General features: G+C 46.5%; 1 long non-coding RNA gene across 1 annotated transcript in view; it reads right to left on the bottom strand.

The window, feature by feature from the left end:
• Positions 1-4,605: 4,605 nt before the first annotated feature.
• The window catches only part of LOC140205726 (uncharacterized), a 50,420-nt gene continuing 41,140 nt past the window's right edge, over positions 4,606-13,885 (bottom strand). Inside the window, exons 2-4 of the long non-coding RNA XR_011887960.1 lie at positions 13,365-13,464; positions 9,297-9,528; positions 4,606-5,351 (exon numbers count right to left, since the gene is read on the bottom strand). This is a non-coding gene — a long non-coding RNA (uncharacterized lncRNA). The remainder of the gene's footprint in view (positions 5,352-9,296; positions 9,529-13,364; positions 13,465-13,885) is intronic.

Genomic DNA, 13,885 nt, shown 5'->3' with positions numbered 1-13,885 from the left:
ACCCTGACTAATCAAGAGCCTATTAACCTCCACCTTAGATATATCCAATGACTTAGTCTCCACCGCTGTCAGTTGCCCGCAATTCCACTGGCTAAAGAAATTACTCCTCAATTCTGTTCTAAAGGTAAGGCCTTGTATTTGGAGGCGGCGCCCGCTGGCCCCAGACTCCTCCACGATAGGAAACGTTCCCTCCGCGTCCACTCTATCTTGGCCTTTCAATATTCGATGGGTTTTAATAAACTCCCCTCTCATTAGGTACAAGCCCTGAGCCAGTCAATGGGGCAACACGGTAGCGTCATTGGTAGCACAACGCTCTACAGTACCAGCACCACGGGTTCAACTCCCGCCACTGCCTGGTTGGAGTTTGGACGTTCTCCCCACGGACGCGGGGGTTTCCTCCGGGTGCTCCGGTTTCTTTCTACAGTCCAAAGTCCTACAGGTTACGTTGGTAGGTTAATTTGTCATTGTCATTTGTCCCATGAATACACTAGGATTAGAAGGCAAGACTGAAAGAGGCTGCATTCTTAAACTTTTAGAGGGAAAGAACTACTGAAGATTAAGTGATTGCACTTATTAAAATTCTTAAAAGTAAACTACTATTTATATTTATAAACTTATTATTCCTACTTTGCGCCCAATGGTACCAGATGGCGCCTATGCCCTAACGAGTGCTTGGACTTTCTCCGGACTTCTGTTTCCTGATCGATTCGCTTTCTCCGCCAGTAAACTATACCGGGAAGCCACTCTTGGTCTCGCCTCGTTAGGCCAGCAACTTCACCACTACCGAATTATCGGCTCGCTTTCTCGTCGAAAACACGCCAAGCGCCTCGATGATAGCCAGCTCTAGCGAAATGCGCAAGCAAAAGCGAAAACACCGGCCGCCCAAAACAAGGTATCGGCTGGGGAAAAAAACATCTTTTACGGCCCCTGTAAGGCGACCAAACGTGTAAGCAGCCGCGTCCAAATTTTAAAGTAGAACAAAACTTAATTTAAACAGAACGAAAGGATGCTACAGATCTAACCAAACCTTTTTCTCACACTCTCCCAAACAGCGCGCACAGTAAGAAGATTGTTGGGCGATGCGTCTCGAAAAGCCGAGGGGTCTATTCCGCGCTGTATCTCAACAAATAAATATATAACTATTCATTTCCCCCTTCATCCTACCTTCCCTCCCCATATTCTCTCTTCCCACCAACCCTTTTGAGGCCTCCGCTGGTCAGGGTCGACATGGATGTCGCGTCCCGGCTCTCCACGGGATACACAGCCCAGGGGAGTGTGACATGGAGAGCAAGCTGTTGCCGTGCGGCAGGCTCCCCCTCTCCACGCTGCTGATGAGCCCAAAGGAACGGCAGACACCGGTACAGTCTGGCACCAGCAGCATCACAGGAGTTGCCAGTCAGCTTTGAACTCAACATAGGACTGCCTCAGGGACTCAACTTGCGTATTTTTCCCCTCGGAGTTTACTTCCGAAGCCCTCCCCATGAGTGGGTATTGGGGTAAACCATATATATGTTGTAACTGGGTTAACTGTCTGGACACGCCCCTCTGCTGACTGCCCCTGAGGCTCCTCCCACAGACCCCTGAATAAAGGTGATTTCTCCTCGCCCTTCCCCCTCAGGCTGGGGGCAGACACTCAGCATGGAAGTCGTATTTTACGGCGAATAAAAGCCTTTCAGTATTTACCCTACTTCAGTCTTTTGGAGTTACTGAAGGTGCTTCAGGTATAGCCGCAAGGCAGCGGAGGTTTGGGATCAGAGTTTTCTTTCTCAATGATGAGCTGCCAACCACGGCTGACGAGCCCCCATCTGCCCGACGCAACTAGTTTCGTGGAGCCCGTAACCCGTCTTTGCCCCTTCTCCTGTCAGTAGAAACGGTTCCGCCGGACTTAGTAACTAAGCCGCACGAAGGCCAGGAGCTGGACTTGGTTGTCAGTGGCCAATTGAGATGAACGCCATTGGGAGCATTTAATAGGTGAAGTCACAGAGTCATGTTAAACTACAGCACAGAAACCAGCCGATCTAGTTCATGCCAAACTGGTTACACCACCTGCACCTGGACTACAGCCTCCGTACCCCTCCCATCTATGTATCTATCCAAACTTCCCTTCAATGCTGAAATAGTAACTGGATTGGCAGCTTTTTACACTCTCGCCTCCCACTGAGTGAAGAAGTTTCCCCCAGTGTTCCCCATAAACATTTTACCTTCCACATTTAACCCATGACCTCTGATTGTAGTCTCACCCAACCTCAAAGGAAAAAACCTGCTTGTGTTTACCCTGTCTATACCCCTCATAATTTTGTTTACCTCTGTCAAATCTCCCCTCAATCTTCTACGTTCCAAGGAATAAAGTTCTAACCTGTTCAATCTTTCCTTATAACTCAGGTCCTCCTCTCTCGGTAACATCCTTGTAAATCTTCTCTGAACTCTTTCAACCCTACTTGCATCTTTCCTGTAGGTAGGTGATCGTAATTGTACATAGTAACTCCAAATTAGGCCTCACCAATATCTTATACAACTTCAACATACCGTCCCATCCCCGGTACTCAGTACTTCGACCAATGATGGCCAATGTGCTAATAGCTTCCTTTATGACCCTATCTGCCTGTGGCATCACTTTCAATGAATTATGGACCAGTATTCCCAGATGCCTTTGTCCTACCACACTCCTCAGTGCCCTACCGCTCACTGTTTATGACTACCCCGGTTGATCCTCCCAAAGTGCAACTCCTTGCACTTGCCCACATTAAATTTCATCTGCTATTTTTCAGCCCATTTCCAGCTGTTCCAGATCCTGCTGCAAGCCATGATAGTCTTCCTCAATGCCCACTACACACCCAATCATCCACAAATTCGCTGATCCAGTTAACCAGGACCCCTTCACCAAATACCTTCATTTCCTTCCGCAACAAGTCTGTCACCATTCTTCCCAATTCCCCTCACATGACTGTCGGCTGCTGGAATCTTCAGAGCTGAATGTACTTCCTTGCTGACTGCTTATGGACTGTTAGTTCCACTCCTCTCAGGGAGGGGGCTACATGGCATCCACACTAGGACCACCAGACTCAAAAACAGTTACTTTCCCCAAGCTGTGAGGCTGATCAACACCCCCACCCATATGGTTCCATGGCCAACACAACGTTGTGCTGTAATGTGCTGTAGAATTTTATGTTTCTAACCCAGCCCTTCATGCTCCCAGCCACCGCCGGCTCCCGTGGATTCACATGACGCTGACTGGGGGCTGAGCAAGTGCTAAACTTACTTTATACTTTATACTTTATTGTTGCTAAACAATTGGTACTAGAACATACAATCATCACAATGATATTTGATTCTGTGCTTCACACTCCCTGGATTACAAATACTAAATATTAAAAATTGTTAAAATTAGTAAATATTAAAAATTTAAATTATAAATCATAAATAGAAAATAGAAAAATGGGAAGTAAAGTAGTGCAAAAAAACCGAGAGGCAGGTCTGGATATTTGGAGGGTACGGCCCAGATCCAGGTCAGGATCTGTTCAGCAGTCTTATCACAGTTGGAAAGAAGCTGTTCCCAAATCTGGCCGTACGAGTCTTCAAGCTCCTGAACCTTCTCCCGGAGGGAAGAGAGATGAAAAGTGTGTTGGCTGGGTGGGTCGTGTCCTTGATTATCCTGGCAGCACTGCTCTGACAGCGTGCGGTGTAAAGTGAGTCCACGGACGGAAGATTGGTTTATGTGATGCACTGCACCGTGTTCACGATCTTCTGCAGCTTCTTTCGGTCTTGGACAGGACAACTTCCATACCAGGTTGTGATGCACCCTAGAAGAATGCTTTCTACAGTGCATCTATAAAAATTTGTGAGGGTTTTAGGGGACAGGGCAAATTTCTTTAGTTTGACCTGTAGGCTAGTGAAGGGAAGCGATGCCTTACACCTCCTTTGATAAAGACATATCTCCACCAAGCCACCTACAATCTATGTACATAAGCTCTGTGCAATCTGTGTATATAAACTATCCTATCTATTTATATGTATCGAGTTTTTTATTATTATTGTGTTCTTCTTCACCTTATTGTGTTTTTTTTTGCTGCATCAGAACTGAAGTAATAATTATCCTTTCCACTTGTGTACTGGAAATGGCGTTAAGCAATTTCAGTTCTTGAATCATGAAGAGATGAGATTATTCTTCCTGTGACTGCAGTGCATTGTTTAAGCTTGCTATTTCCTCCTACAGCTGGTGTGGGATCAGGTACAAATAAGTGGAAGTTGTGGTAAAGTAAGGGTTAAAGGCAATGTCCAGGCAAGGATGGCCTGGGGCAGTTGTAATCAAATGAGACCTTTGAACTGAGACCACTGGGGACCAGATATGCTGGGGTGACTGTGCCCGTATTTACTCAAGCCTGTCAAGTGAAGCCTCTGTAGTGATTCTTTTCTAGAAAGATCTTCCTAAATCAAAGTGTCCCTTTACACAATAGGGCATGCCGGAGATAGACAAAATAGGAATGAAGGAAGGATGTGAAACACACTCAACAACTAAGGGGTAATTTCTTTACTAACTTCAGAATATCATTGGTTGTCTGTTTGTAGTTTTTTGTGTAATTTATTTTTTATTGAATTTCATCATCAAACAAACATACTGTATATATATATATCTCACATAATCATATTTGTCACAAATCCCCACATCTACAACTCTCACAACACGCTGGAGGAACTCAGCAGGTCGGGCAGCATTCGTGGAAAAGATCGGTCAACGTTTCGGGCCGGGACCCTTCGTCAGGACTGTAGAGGGAAGGGGCAGAGGCCCTATAAAGAAGGTGGGGGGAGGGTGGGAAGGAGAAGGCTGGTAGGTTCCAGGTGAAAAACCAGTGAGGGGAAAGATAAAGGGGTGGGGGAGGGGAAGCAGGGAAGTGACAGGCAGGAAAGGTGAAGAAGGAATAGGGGAAAACACAATGGGTAGTAGAAGGAGGCGGAACCATGAAGGAGGTGATTGGCAGCTGGGGGAGGGGCAGAGTGACATAGGGATAGGGGAAGGGAGGGGGAGGGAATTACCGGAAGTTGGAGAATTCTATGTTCATACCAAGGGGCTGGAGACTACCTAGATGGTATATGAGGTGTTGCTCCTCCAACCTGAGTTTGGCCTGATCATGGCAGTAGAGGAGGCCATGTATGGACATATCTGAATGGGAGTGGGAAGCAGAGTTGAAGTGGGTGGCTACCGGGAGATCCTGTCTGTTGTGGCGGACGGAGCGGAGGTGCTCGACGAAGCGGTCCCCCAATCTGTGTCCGGTTTCACCGATGTACAGGAGGCCGCACCGGGAGCACGAGATGCGCTGCGAAATCTCCACATAATATTTATCTGAGGTATACACCTAAAGGAGAGGAAAGAAAGAACAATCGAAAGATGAAAACTATGTACAGAGTAGGGAGTGATCTTTTTTTTACAACATATTCATTGACTTGTGAGAAGAAAATCAGGCCTATGAGGTGTTATGTAGTTAAACCATTTTTCCAGTATGAATAAAACTGTTCCAACTTATGATTAACAGATGCTGTTATCTTCTCCATTTTGTAAATGTCTATGTAATTTCCATCCATACATTTAAAGTTGGGCTCTCCTGTGATACTGTTAGTAGTTTCAATTGACTTTTAATACCTCCATTGTGAATGGCAATGATCTTACTGGGGATGAGCAATAAATGCTGACTTAGCTGGCCACACCCACATCCCATAAATGAGTATATTTTAAAAAATCTTGCGAGTAAGGAATTCAAACATAATTTACCAAATGCCCAATTCTGCATAAAAGTAGCAATTTTCTGTCCTGCCTTTGGAACAGTGAGGGTGACAGGGGCCATTGTGCACCGGTCAGTTTTCACTGCTGCTTCACACGTTTATATGACTGCTCGTTTCGTCTCCCTGTGACCCCATGGGGGTTTCCTCCCACAGTCCGAAGACATACAGTACTGGCAGGTCACTGTAAATCGTCCCGTGATTAGGCTAAGATTAAATTGGAGGTTAGTGGGTGACACAGCTCGGAAGGCCATAAATGCTGTACCTCAATAAATACATACGTTATAATAGTAGCAGGGACGTTATATAAACATGCAGCTCATACTTGATGTCAGGCACGGCCACTCGGGGGCTTGTGTTCCTGGTATTTTGTGCTGGATGGTTACTATATGTGCTGTGTGAGAGTACATGTACAGTATTTTGCACCTAGGCCCCAGGGGACAATGTTTCATTCAGCTGTAAACATGTGAATGGTTGAATGACAATAAACTTGAACTTCGAACCAGCTTTGCAAACAAATAGAATGGCCTTCGTGGGCCTGGTCACTGAGCATGAGAGTCATACTCTACAAGTTATGTTGCAGTATAAAACTTCGGTTCATCCACATCAGAAGTATTGTGTGCAGTTACGGTTAACCCATTATAGGAAGGATGTCGAGGCTTTGGAGAGGGTGCAGAAGAGGTCAACCAGGAGGCTGCCTGGATTAGAGGGCATGGGCTATAATCAGAAGTTGGACAAATCTGGGTTGTTTTCTCCGGAGACCAGAGGCTGAGGGGAGATCTGAGAGAGGTTTATAAGATTACGAGAAGCACAGAGTTGATAGACAGTGTCCCTTTCCCAGGGTTGAAATGGCTAATACCAGAGGACTTAGCTTTAAGATAAGTGGGAGGGAGAGCTTGGTGGAGGTATGAGGGGAAGGTTTTTTGACATAGAGGCTGGTGGGTATCATAAGTGTATTGCCCGGGGTGGTGGTAGAGGCAGATATGACAGATAAGTAGATATGATATGCTAGATAGATATGATAGTGGCATATAGAGGCTGTTAGACAGCTACATGAATATAGAGGAATGTGGATCAGATGCAGAGAGAATGGATTGAGCTTAATTGGGCATTGCTTAGCACAGACATATTGGGCTAAAGGGCCTGTTTCTCTGCTGAACTGCTGTATGTATCCGGGAGATAATTTCAAACCTCCCTCTCTACCTTCCCCTATCACCCTCTCTCACATCCCCTCTCTCACTCTCACTGCCCTCTCTCCCTCTGCCACTCTCTCTCTTTCTGTATCTCTCTGTCCCTAACCCTTCTCTCTCTCCCACCCCCATCTCCCTCTCCCTCACCCCCTTCCTCTTCCTCTCTCAGCATTCTGTCCCCCATTCTCTTCCTCTCTCCCTCTCCCTGCCTCCCCTCTCAACCCCTATCTTCCATCCCACTTTTCTTCTCTCCTTCTCCCCTTTCTCTTTCCACTTCATCTCCAGCTCCCTTTCCCTCTCCTTCCCTTTCCACTTCCCCCACACCCTCTCTTCCTCTCTCCCGGCTCACTCTACAGTACATCAAAAGCTAACTTCCAATATTTCAACATCCCACAGGTTTGTTCTCTCTCTCTCTCTCTCTCTCTCTTTCTCTCTCTCTCTCTATCTCCCTCTCTCCCCCCCCTCCCTCCCTCCCACCCCTCTCTTCCTCCACCCGCCCATCTCTGGAAAATGATTCATACTAACACAGGCTCCATTTGCACGTCAGGCAGACCTGTGACAGTGGATAATTAACACAGCAGGCAGAGTACTGCCCTTGCGAAACCTCTCAATTTCTCCCAGTCAAGTGAAAAGGAACATGGTATCAGGGGAATTCCTAACATCTATAATTCATTTCCAAATCTTGCTTTTCCACTAAGTTCCTGCTCCAGTCCTGTGTCTTGTGTCTCATATGAGGAGAAATTTCTTTAGCTACTGGGGGGTGGAAACAATCTGAGGGATTCGTTGCCACAAAAGGCCGTGGAGGCCAAGTCATTAAGTATAGTTGAAGTGAAGGTTGATAGGGTCTTGAGTATTCTGGGTGTCACAGGTTACGGGGAGAAGGCAGGAGACTGGGGTAGGGAGGGATGATACAGATGGGCACCATGGTAACGTAGCAGTTAGAACAACACCATCACAGCTTGGGGAGTCAGAGTTCAGAGTTCAATTCTGACATCCTTGCTAAGGAGTTCTCCCCATGTGCTCCGGTTTCTGACCACAGTCCAAAGATGTATGGGTTAGTAGGTTAATTCCTCATGGTAAATTGTCCTATGATTAGGCTAGGGTTTAGTAGCCGGGTTACTGGGAGGCATGGCTCAATGGGGCCGCAAGGGCCTGTTCTGCGCTGTATCTCAATAAATAAATAAATCAGCCATGATGGAATGGTGGAGCAGACTCAATGGGTGAAACAGGGACACCTCTTTCTCCCTTATTAGGGAAAGAGAGAGAGAGCCTGTGGTCTGTCGAATTACTGGGTGAACAAGTAGTCTTTGGGGTACTGCAAGTCTGTATCTTCATTGATGCTTTGCTGCACGCTTGAGTGCTCGGTGGGGGGTGCCGATGTTTTTTGCTGGTTGGGGAGGGGGTGTCATTACTTTGCTGATGCTTATATGTGGGAGGGGGGAGTTAGGGGGGCTTTGGGGGTTCTAATACTTACCTGTCATTCATTCTTCTTTCGTGGAGGGTTGCGAAGAAAAGGAATTTCAGGATGTATATTATATACATTTTTCGAATATTAAATGCACCCCTGAAACTTTGAATAGCCTGATTCTGCTCTTCTGTCTTATGATCTTTCTAGCAAATGCAAGGACAGGCAGAAGCCACTTGCATACCTATGCGCTGGCACTTAGAATTCATCGTATTCCCTTGCTCGATCTCCACAATCCAACACCTACACCTCCCAGGGGTTTGAGAATCAAAAGAAAAGAAACAAAGGGTGGAAATTTGAACTGCAAAGAGCAATCAGTTAATGTTCAGGGTTGGCTCCCCCTACCACAGCCTCAACTCATTCCAGTTCCAAGGAAAGGTCTCTGATCGCATTGAAACCTATCAATTATTGAAAGGCCCAGATAGAGTGGAGAGGATTTTTCCTATAGTGGGGGAGTCTAGAACCAGAGGGTACAGTCTCTGCATAGAGGGGGCGATCATTTAGAACAGAGATGAGGGGAAATTTCTTTAGCCAGAGGTTGACGAACCTGTTGAATTCATTGCCGCAGATGGCTGTGGAGGCCAAGTCATTGGGTATAGCAGTTGATAGGTTCGTCAGTCAGGGTGTCAAAGGTTACGGGAGAAGGCAAGAGACTGGGATTGAGAGGGATCATAAATCAGCCCGATGGAATAGCGGAGCAGATTCGATGGGCCAAATGGCCAAATTCTGCTCCTGTATATGATGGTCTGCTTTCTCACAGATGCTGCCTGACTTGTCAGGTTCTTCCATCACCATTTATGTCACGGAAATGTATTTATTTTATTTTATTTTGAGATACAGCATGTGTCTTCAGGCTCCTGTCCCATCACCTTGGTGGTAACAATGAGTAGAGGACGCATCCTGGGCGAGGGAGGGTCCTCAATGATGGACACTGCCTTTTCGAGGCATCACCAGTTGAAGTTGTCCTCGATGCTGGGGAGGCTGGTGCCTGTGGTGGAACTGACTTAGTTTGCAACTTTCTGCAGCTTTTTCTGATCCTCTGCAGTGGCCCCTCCGTACCAGATGGTGATGCAGCCAGTCAGAATGCTCTCCACATAACATCTGTAGAAATTAGATTAGATTAGATTATGAGGACACGCAGTCCTCTTTTATTGTCATTTAGTAATGCATGCATTAAGAAATGATACAATGTTCCTCCAGAATGATATCACAGAAACACAAGACAAACAAGACTGAAAAACTGACAAAGACCACATAATTATAACATATAGTTACAGCAGTGCAAAGCAATACCGTAATTTGATAAAGAACAGACCATGAGCATGGTAAAAAAGTCTCAAAGTCTCTCAAAAGTCCCATCATCTCACGCAGACGGTAGAAGGAAGAAAAACTCTCCCTGCCATGAGCTTCCAGCGCCGCAAACTTGCTGATCCAGCACCCTGGAAGCACCCGACCACAGCCGACTCTTGAGTCCGTCCGAAAACTTTGAGCCTCCGACCAGCCCTCCAACACCGAGCACCATCTCCGAGCACTTCGGCCCCGGCCCCGGCAACAGGCAATAGGCAAAGCCGAGGAATTGGGGCCTTCATCTCCGGAGATTCTCAATCGCACAGTAGCAGCGGCAGCGAAGCAGGCATTTCAGAAGTTTCTCCAGATGTTCCTCTGTGCTTCTCACGTCTGTCTCCATCAAATCAGGAATGTGCACGGCATCCTTCTTACAAATACGATATCATTTCGGAGCGGCCGCGCGCACTGCATCGCGCTGCCATCTTCCCCTCCCCTCCTTTTGTGAGAGTCCCCTAAATTTGTGAGAGTCTTTGGTGATATATCGAGGTAAATGGATAGGAAAGCTTTAGAGCAGACAGAAGTTCCCAGCCCGGGGTACATGGACCCCTCGGTTAACGGCAGGAGTCCATGGCATAAAAAGGCCAGAGGGATACAGGTTTAGAGGCATATGCTTCATTCACAGATCAGCAGGGAGAGTCGGGCCGAAGGGTCTGTTTCTGATCAATAATCATCCCGTGATTCTGCAAATTGGAAGGAAATTATAACACTGGAAAATTGAACTAGACCAATGTCATGGAAACCCCAGAGAGTAGCAAAGTACAGAAGCATTTGCCAATCAAAAGGCAACCACAATGAAACACTCAATAGCTTAAGCAAGTCAGTGGAGAGAGAAGATAAAAGAAATGTTTCCTATTTCTTTATCGGATTCAAATACTCAGAAAGCCCAACCCCAAAACACTGAGGACATCCAAACCCAAATGGTCAGGACACCCCACCCCCAAAACACTCAGGACACCCCAATCCCAAAACACTCAGGACACCCCAACCCAAAACACTCAGGACACCCCACCCCCAAAACACTCAGGACACCCCAACCCAAAAACACTCAGGACACCCCAACCCAAAACACTCAGGACACCCCACCCCCAAAACACTCAGGACACCCCAACCCAAAATACTCAGGACACCCCACTCCCAAAACACTCAGGACACCCCAACCCAAAATACTCAGGACACCCCACTCCCAAAACACTCAGGACACCCCAACCCCAAAACACTCAGGACACCCCAACCCCAAAACATTCAGGATACTCCAACCCCAAAACACTCAGGACATCTCATCTCCAAGACACTCAGGACACCCCATCCCCAAAACACTCAGGACAGCCCAAACCCAAAACACTCAGGGCACCCCAACCCCAAAAGGTTTCACAGTCAATGTAATAAAATTTTTGAACTCCTCCGAGCCGGAATGTGAAAGGATGTGGGTAGGGCAAGGGGCTAGCAACACCTTCCTGTAAAAAGCCAGCAATACACAAACACCAACCGATGGTCTAGCGACCTCATCCGTGGGAGAGGAGGGTTTTCCCGCAGAGGACTGGCCCACTTCAGAGATTCTAGTCAGTTGCTGTCAGCGGCCTACACCCCAGCAGAGATAATGGGCTTAAGAAACATTTCTGAATGGTTGCCCCAACTGGAAAATAGAAAATGGCGGCAAATAGGCAGATAGCAAGTTCCCAAGGAATGGAATTTAGTTGTGGGTTCAAGGCTTATAAAGGGCATCAAAGGTTACAGGGAGAAGGCAAGAGAATAAGGTTGAGAGGGATAACAAATCAGCCATGATGGAATAATAGAGCAGACGATGGGCTGAATGGCCTAATTCTGCTCTTATGATTTATGGTTTAAGCCCCAGATTAGCACCAAAAAGCTTTATTTATTACCAGTACATCAAAACATACAGTGAAATGTGTTATTTGTGTCAATGACCAACACAGTCCAAGGATGTGCTGGGGGCAGCCCACAAGTGTCACCATGTTTCTGGTGACAACACAGCATGCCCACAACTCACTAACCCTGATTTAAATGTCTTTGCAATGTGAGAGGAAACCAGAGAACCCGCAGGTAACACACACACACAGCCATGAGGAGATCGTAAAAACTCCCTGCAAGTTCGAAGTCCAAAGTAAATTATTATCAAAGTGCGTATATGTCACGGTATGCAACACTGAGCTTCATTTTCTTGTGGGCATTCACAGTAAATACAAGAAACACAATAGAATCAGTGAAAGACAGGACACCTAACAGGAAAGGCAACAACCAATGTGCAAAAAACAACGAACTGTGCAAATACACAAGAGAAAAGAAATAACATAAGTAGGTAAATAAATAAATAAGCAATAAATATCGATAATGTGAGGTAAAGAACACCTGTCCATAGGTTGTGGACAAAGGAGGACGAGAACTTTCTTGATAAAGATGTACAAGATGATAAGAGGCATTGATAGAGGGGACTTTTTCCCAGCGCGGAAAAACTTAAAAGAGGAGGCATGATTTTAAGTTGGCTGAAGGATAGTAATGGGGGATGTCAGAGGTAATGTTTTTTAAATGGGGAGTGGTCTTTCTCCCTGCCTGGGGTGGTGGTAGAGACAGATACATTAGGGACATTTAAGAGACTCTTGGATAGGCACGTGGATGATAGAAAAATGGAGGGCTATGTAGGAGGGAGGGGTTAGACTGATCTTAGGTTACATTCTGTGGCCTCTTTATCAGGTATACCTGTACACCTGCTTGTTAATGCAAACATATAATCAGTCAAACACTTGGGAGCAACTCAAAACATATGTAGCCCCCCGGCAAGCCTTAGGGTCGCTCGGCTTGCTGTCGTGTAGGGAAACAGCCCTCGGCCCCACCAAACTGGGTAATTAGTTTGTGTGGATGCTGTGTGATGTACCCCACCCCACCCACATAACAGACAATACACCAGATACAATTAAATGACTTGCAGTTTATAGATATTACTGGAACTATATAATTAATAGAGATAAAATATAAAAGGAAAATAAAAGACGCTATACTTATGAAAGTTCAATCTCTTCGTGCACAAACAGTTGGAGCTCAGGACCCTTCTTCTTCACTCTGCGATCCCCTCGGACCACCTCGACCTGCTGCCTGGGACCAACAATGGTGGTCGACCAGACGCTCCACACTAGTCTGTCTCCGTCTCCTCTACTCGCCGCACACCCTGGACCTCGGACTCCTGCTCGGGGTCCGACCCCACTAGCAGACGGACAGCACCTTGTCCATCCTCTGTCTCTCTCGCGCCTTCTCCCCCAAAACCCGTGCATCATGATAACTTACAGTCACACAGAAAGAATAACATCTATCCCAATTGGTTCGTTCATCCTCTTATCAGTAACATAATCCAAACAAACTGCTAGCGGGAGGATTTTCTCAGCAGTTAACATAACAAAGAAGACATTACAATTACAACATAACAAAGAAGTCATTTTAATTAGCCTATGCAGTAACATAAAAGAAGAAACCCCTTACACATAAAAGCATGCAGACATGGTCAAGAGGTTCAGTTGTTGTTGAGACCAAACAACAGAATGGAAATCAAAGTAACTTTAACCATGGAATGATTGTGGTACCTGACAGGGTGGTTTGGGTTTTCCAGCTCATTCCAACAGCCCAATTAGTGGCAGGAGCAGGCCACAGCGACGAGGTTTCTCTCAAGTTCAAGACACCTGTCTGAAAGTACAAAAGGGACAGGCGGGTTGGCCATTGTTGGGCGTAGGCCTGTGGTGAGAGTAGGAGTGTCAGGCTTTGGGTCAAAGGAGGCTTCAGCTCGAAAAAGGCATTGGCTCTGAGTAAGCTTCTGTTAAAGTTCCTTTTTCTCTCTCTTGCTGTACTGAGTGTAGTAAATGGCTGTTGTGTGTTCTTCATGCTGGATGTTGGAGTCCTGGGAGACCCAGAGTCTCCCAGGGAACAACATCTGTGTGAGGTGCATCCGGCAGCAGCTCCTTGAAGACCGTGTTAGGGATCTCGAGAGCAGCTGGTTGACCTTCGGCTTGTACGGGCGAGTGAGGAGATAATCGATCACAGTTACAGGGAAGTAGTCACCCCGAAGTTGCAGGAGGCGAGTAGCTGGGTGACTGTCAGGAGAAGTAGA

This window comes from Mobula birostris, chromosome 12 (assembly GCF_030028105.1).
Source record: "Mobula birostris isolate sMobBir1 chromosome 12, sMobBir1.hap1, whole genome shotgun sequence".
In the NCBI taxonomy this organism is placed as follows: domain Eukaryota; kingdom Metazoa; phylum Chordata; class Chondrichthyes; order Myliobatiformes; family Myliobatidae; genus Mobula; species Mobula birostris.
This window is presented reverse-complemented; position numbering and strand designations above follow the sequence as displayed.